Raw genomic sequence first — 6418 nt, 5'->3', positions numbered from 1 at the left:
TCACAACCTTGAGATCAAGATCTGAACTGAGGTCAAGAGTTAGATGCTTAACCAACTGAGCCACCCAGGTGTCTCCAAAGACTAATTTTGAGAGCAGTTTTAGTTTCACAGCAAAATTGAATGGGAAGTCCAGATTGTTTCCATGTGCCTTCAAACCCCATCTCTCCCCACAGACTTCCTTACTACCACTATCCTGTACCAAAGTGGATATGTGTTACAACTGATGAGCCTACATTGACATAATAATAATTTAAATAATAATCCTCCAAAGTCCATAGGTTATATGAGGGTTCACTTTTGATGTACATTCTCTGGGACTGGACAAATGTATAATAATGTATCCATCATTATAGTATCACAAATCGTTGTTTCACTGCCCTAAAATTCTTCTATGCTCACCCTAATCATCTTTCCTTCCTCTCTAACCCCTGGAAACCAGTAATCTTTTTACTCTCCACAGTTTTGCCTTTTCCAGAATGCCATATAGTTGGAATTATATAAAATACAGCATTTTCAGATTGACTTCTTTAACTTGGCAATAACATTTAAGGTTCCTCCTTTCAGTCTTTCAATGGTTTGATAGCTTCTTTCTTTTTAGTGATAAATTATAGTCCATTGTCTATATGTACCACAGTTTATCCATTCACTTACTGAAGAACATTTGGTTGCTTCCAAGTTTTGACCATTATAAATAAAGCTGCTTGTAAACACTCATGTGCACATTTTTGTGTTGTGTAAGTTTCTAAGTGGACCTTACTCTGACTGTATGGTCAGAGTATGTTTAATTTTGTGAGGAACTGCCAAAATGTCTTCCAAAGTGGCTGTACCATTTTACATTCCTACCAACAATGAATGAGAACTCCTGTTGTTCTACATCCTTATCAGCATTTGGTGTTATCAGTGTTTTGGCCAGTCTAAGATGTGGCTAGTGGTATCTTGTTGTTTTGACTTGCAATTCCCTAAGAACAAAGGATGTTTAGCATCTTTTCATGTGCTTATTTGCTATCTGTATATCTTTTTTGGGGAGATGTCTGTTCAGGACTTAACGCCCATTTTTTAATCTGTTTGTCTTTTCTTACTGTGAAACTTTAAGAGTCCTTTGTATATTTTGGATGACAGTCTTTTATCAGATAGGTCATTTACAAATATTTTCTCTGAGTTTGTGGCTTGTCTCATTCTCTTGAGGCTTACTTTTTTTGAAAGTTTGCGTTACTGCACTTCACTTTTACAAAAAAACCGACATTAGTACCTACTTTCACTAACTGAAAGAAATCTTGGGATTTTTGCTTTTCCAAAAAAAGATTTATTCATTTATTTTAGAGAGAGGGTGCATAAGTGTGTGTGGGAAGGGCCACAGGGACAGAATCTTTGGCCATTCCCCCCCGCCTCCCCCCAGCACCGCTGAGCGTAGAACCCATCTTGGGGTTTGATCGCACCACCCATGAGATCATGACCTGAGCTGAAACCAAGAGTTGGTTGCTCAATGGACTGAGCCCCTCAGGCACCCCTTAGGATTTTCACTTTATGAAAAGCAAAAAATAGCATTTAATGTTTGCTTTGTGGTGAGCTATTATAGAGGCAGCACACTCCCAGCAGCAACAGTGGTACTGCCAAGCTCCTTCCCTGGGAACTACACCCAAGCATCTCAGCATCAAGCTGCCATAGCTTTGAAATGTGTCTGTGAGCATCTGTGCTTTATCTCAATTTATTTTGTGCATCTGCTAGCAAGATGTGTCCTAAAATATTAGAAAAGCCTAAGAAGAAGTTATTTTTTGGGTCTGGGAATGCTCAATTGTTTTTTCTGTATAAGTTAATGGTGATTGCCTCTTTGTTTTACACCATTTCATCTTTAGAGAGAAATGCTCTGCTTGCAGATGAGGGCAACCTGTATACGAAAAATAGTTTCTTTTCCATGTTCATTTCCTTATTTGTTTCTGAGAAGCAGCCAACAGAACTGAGGTGATGAGAAAAGAACATTATGTTCTGGTATCCATGGAGTAGGGAGGTCCAAAGAAGGACAGTTAATTTCTTGTCTGTTTTCAGCTGCTTGGTTGCATACATCTCAATACTAGAAGCTATACAGAGATTAAGGAGTGGAATATGTGGAACTGAAGTTTACCTAGATTTTTGCTATATTCTTTGGAGTTTTAAGGCCTTGTTGCTCTTGGAAGTTACAGATCCCAAATCTGTGTCAATGTCTCATATGGACTGTAGGATCAGCCCTGTCTCACAGGGACGCTTATCAATAAAACTTATCAGGTCCTCCAGTGTATAGTGATCTTATTGTGGTTCTAATTTGCATTTATTTGATAACTAATAATATTGAACATATTTTCATGTGGTATTTATATAATCTTGTGAAATTTAAATATTGTGATCATTTAAAAAAATTGTTTTCTTACTGAGTTATAGAAGTTCATTTATATTTTGATACAAGTCCAATGTCAGGTATCTATTACAGCCATTTCTCCCTTTGCCTTTTCTTAACAGTGTCTTTGATGTTTTAGTTTTGGTGAAGTTCAACTGATCATTTTTTTCCTTTTATGATTAGTGCTTACATTTTCCCTGCCTAAAAAAAATCTTTGCCTATCCGAAGATCACAAAGATATTTCCCCATATTGTTATCTAAAAATGTAGGTCCCTTTTAAGATTTTTATGTAGTGTTAGATAAAGATCAAGGCTTACTTATATCTGTCTGGCTATCAGTTTTACAGCATCATTTACTGAGAAGAGTGTCCTTTCTTCATTGACTTACTTTGGCACTTACATAAAAAATCAATGGGGTGGTGGAGCACAGCTGGAGCAGGAGTCAATATGGCAGCGAGCACCAGATGAAATCCTTGAAAAACCTGCTGCACATGAAGTTCATGCAAAGGGCACTGGACTCGGAGACCAAGAAACAACTAGAAGAGGAAGAAAAGAAAATCATTAGTGAAGAGCACTTGTATTTGGATTTGCCAGAGCTTAAAGAAAAAGAGTGTTTCATAAAAGAAAAGCAGATTTTCTTGTTACGTGAAGATCTTCTCTGTGGAAGAAAGTCAGAGGATTTAATCTTGAGGTTGAGAATGCTTCAGATGAATGCTAAGAACAAAGCGGAAGAAGTTGAGGGTGAAGCAGTAGAGCTCCATGTATCAGATGAAGAAATGGCCAGAAGAGAGGAGACCTTGGTGGGGACAATTGGAAAAAAATTTGCCAAGAAGAGAGACCATGTCAATTATGAAGAAGATGAAAATGGACACATATAACCAAAAGTTAAAGTAAAGAAGATGTTTTTAAAGCCCCAGGATTAAAGTGGATGCTTTAAAACAGAGCTCAGGGAAGCTTTGCAAGAGTTAGCATATTGTGGAACTCATTCTGATGGCTCTCTGTAATTAGTAATTAATACTGTAATGTTTATTTGTAAAGAAATGGATACTTTTGGAAATATGCCATTTTTGAAACAGATGTGTGGTGGATATTATACATCCTTTGCTTAATGGTGTTCATCAAGAATGGATTTTTAGCCCTCGATCTTCAAATGTGCATAGGTATGTGATTCCTTCCTAAAGATCTTTATGACCTCAGATTTTTTTAATAGACTTTTCCAGTCACTGACCTTGAATTGACACACATTAATTAAACTAGTGTTTAAGTTGTCCTTATGTTTATATTTTACTTTAAGTTATTAATCATGAAAAAAAGTTATTAATCATGCCAAGCCAATTTATACATACATTTTAGAATTGAATGTCATGAGGACTTACATATAAATTCATCAAGAACAAATATGCCTCTCCAGACAGAAGTACTTGAATGCTACTAAGTCATTGTTAGTTTGTGAAATTATGGGTTGTTGTTTTTTTTTTAAGATTTTATTTATTTATTCATGAGAGACAGAGACACACACACAGAGAGAGAGAGAGAGAGAGAGAGGCAGAGACACAGGCAGAGGGAGAAGCAGGCTCCCTACAAGGAGCCCAAAATAGGACTCCATCCCAGATCCTGGGATCACGCCCTGACCCGAAGGCAGATGCTTAACCCCTGAGCCACCCAGGCATCCCTGGGTTTTTATTTAAAGCTTTTATTAATGAAAATTGTTCTGTAATAAAAAAATCAATGGCTAATATATATGTGGGTCTGCCTCTGGACTCTCTAATTACTTCATTGATCTATGAACTATCCTGTTACAAGTACCACACTGTCTTGATTACTTAATTACAGTGTAAGTTCTCTAACTGTGAGATTTGTTTCAAATGAACTTCTGGCTCATCTAAATGTTTAGCTCCATTCCTCTCAGCTCTTTTTTCTTACAACTAAAAATCCTTGCATTTAACATAACCATGAACTTAGGAAGTCTCTGAAAGGTAGAAAAAAGAAGATGGGTTGCAGAGGGGCCACAAGACTTAAGGAAGATCAGGTAGTGAGTTTCTGGGTTTCTCCTTTATCTTGAACTAGGAGCTGTAGAAATCTTCAACCCAGATGGCTAACAGGTACAGACACAAATAGCTCCCAACCCTCTCCTTCCAAGTAAATAACAAGTAACTCTGTTCCCCCTTGCCAAAGTTTGGGAAAAAGATGGCCTAATAAAATAATATTTTAGGCATACTGGCCCTACTCCATCCAAACACCAATGGAAAAACCACACTCCCTTATCCTACCCCACAAAAACAAACTATGTGCTCCAGTTCCCCCATTGGATGTCAGCAGGGCTGAGCAGGAAGCTGATCTTCCATTCCTGCCCAATGGAAGCACATGGTGCTCTAATTTCTATGCCAGGGTAGTGTGTACAGAGTCCAGTGATCAGCTAAGTCTCCATGCTCACCCAGAAGCCACAAGAAATAAAGAGGCAGTGCTAGTCACTACTAGGTTGAATGGAGAGGTAGACACATCCACAGTTATAGTTGGGAATATCAATACCCCACTCTCAGCAATTGATAAAAATAGTGAACAGAAAACTATTTTTTGCCATTCTTAGTCCTTTGTATTTTCCCTAAAAATTTTGAGTCAATCTTTCAATTTCTGAATAAAACTCTAATAGAATTTTAATTGCGATTATGTTTATAGGTTGTACATCTCTAGCCCAACTTAAGAAACATTGACTTCTTACCAATATTGAGTCTTTCAATATATAAACTGCTATCTTCCCATTTGTTTAAGTCTTTAATTTATTTTTGTAATGTTTTATCATTTTAGTGTACAGATCTTACATGTTTTATTAAGGTTATTCCTATCTATTTCATATTTTTATAGTACTTTAAATGATTTACTTAACAAAAATGTCTTTATTTGTCCTTGGAAGATATTTTTGCTAGGTATAGACTTTGGAGGTGACAATTTTTGTTTGTTTCAACACTGTTAAGATACTGTTCCAGATTTTTCTTGCTTTCATTATTTCTGATAAGAGGTCAATATTTCCCTTGTACATGATGTGTCATTTCTATATCTCCTTTCAAGATTTTCTCTTTATCCTTGCTTTTCAGCAGTATCAGCATAGTTTTCTTCATATTTATTCTCTAGGGGTTTCCTAAATACCTCTAATCAGTAAATACAATTTTCTCCAAAATAGGAAATTATATAAATAATAAATTATAAATATAAATTATAAATACAGCTTTATTTATTAAAATATATTAATTTATTAAATAAATTAATTTAATAAATTAATTTAATTAATTTATTTATTTATTAAATAAATATATTTATTAAATTATATTTTAAATATAATTATAAATATAAATGTGGTTAGTATTATTCAAAAATTTTTCTGGTCTCTTCTCTCTCTCTCTCTTGTCTCCTTATATAATTTCAAATATATGCATTATAGACATTGATAAAATAAATCCATGAGGCTCTGTTAATTTTTTTCCAATCTTTACTCTTGTGATCTTTAAATTGGATAAATTTCTATTGGTTAGTATTCAAGTTCCTTGACTTTTTTCTCTATTGTCTCAATTCTATTATTAAGCTCATCTAGTACATTTTTAGTTTCAGATATTTACCAATTTTAGAATTTTGGGTTTTTTAAAATAATTTCTATTTCTCTGTCTTTCATTATGAGCATGTTTTCCTTTGCTTCATTGATCAGAATTATAATACCTGCTTTAAACATTCTCGTCTGCTAATTCCAACACCTGGAACATCTCAGGGTTTGTCCCTATTGATTGTCTTTTCTCTGGAAAATTGCTTGCATTTTTCTGTTTCTTTGTGTGTTGAATATTTCAGATTATGTCCTGGACATTGTGAATTTTAAGTTGTGAAGACTTTCAGTTTTGTTGTATTTCTCCAGAGAGAGTTGTGGTTATGTTTGGTTTAACAGGCAATTAACGTTGCTGGACTCAGACTGTGAACTCTGTCTCTTGGGCAGTAGGCTCAAATTGCAGCTCGGTTCTTATATCCTTCACTGGGTTGGTTGCAGTCTGTCCACCTATCTGCAAATTAG

At 35.3% G+C, this 6418-nt stretch overlaps 1 pseudogene; it reads left to right on the top strand.

Annotated features, from left to right (window-relative positions):
* The first annotated feature begins 2270 nt into the window (after positions 1-2270).
* Positions 2271-3727, top strand: LOC144303662 (M-phase phosphoprotein 6 pseudogene; annotated as a pseudogene).
* Positions 3728-6418: the final 2691 nt, after the last annotated feature.

The sequence above is a fragment of the Canis aureus genome, chromosome 32 (assembly GCF_053574225.1).
Source record: "Canis aureus isolate CA01 chromosome 32, VMU_Caureus_v.1.0, whole genome shotgun sequence".
Classification (NCBI taxonomy): domain Eukaryota; kingdom Metazoa; phylum Chordata; class Mammalia; order Carnivora; family Canidae; genus Canis; species Canis aureus.
Note: the sequence above shows the minus strand (reverse complement) of the source record. Positions and strands in the feature narration are given on the sequence as shown.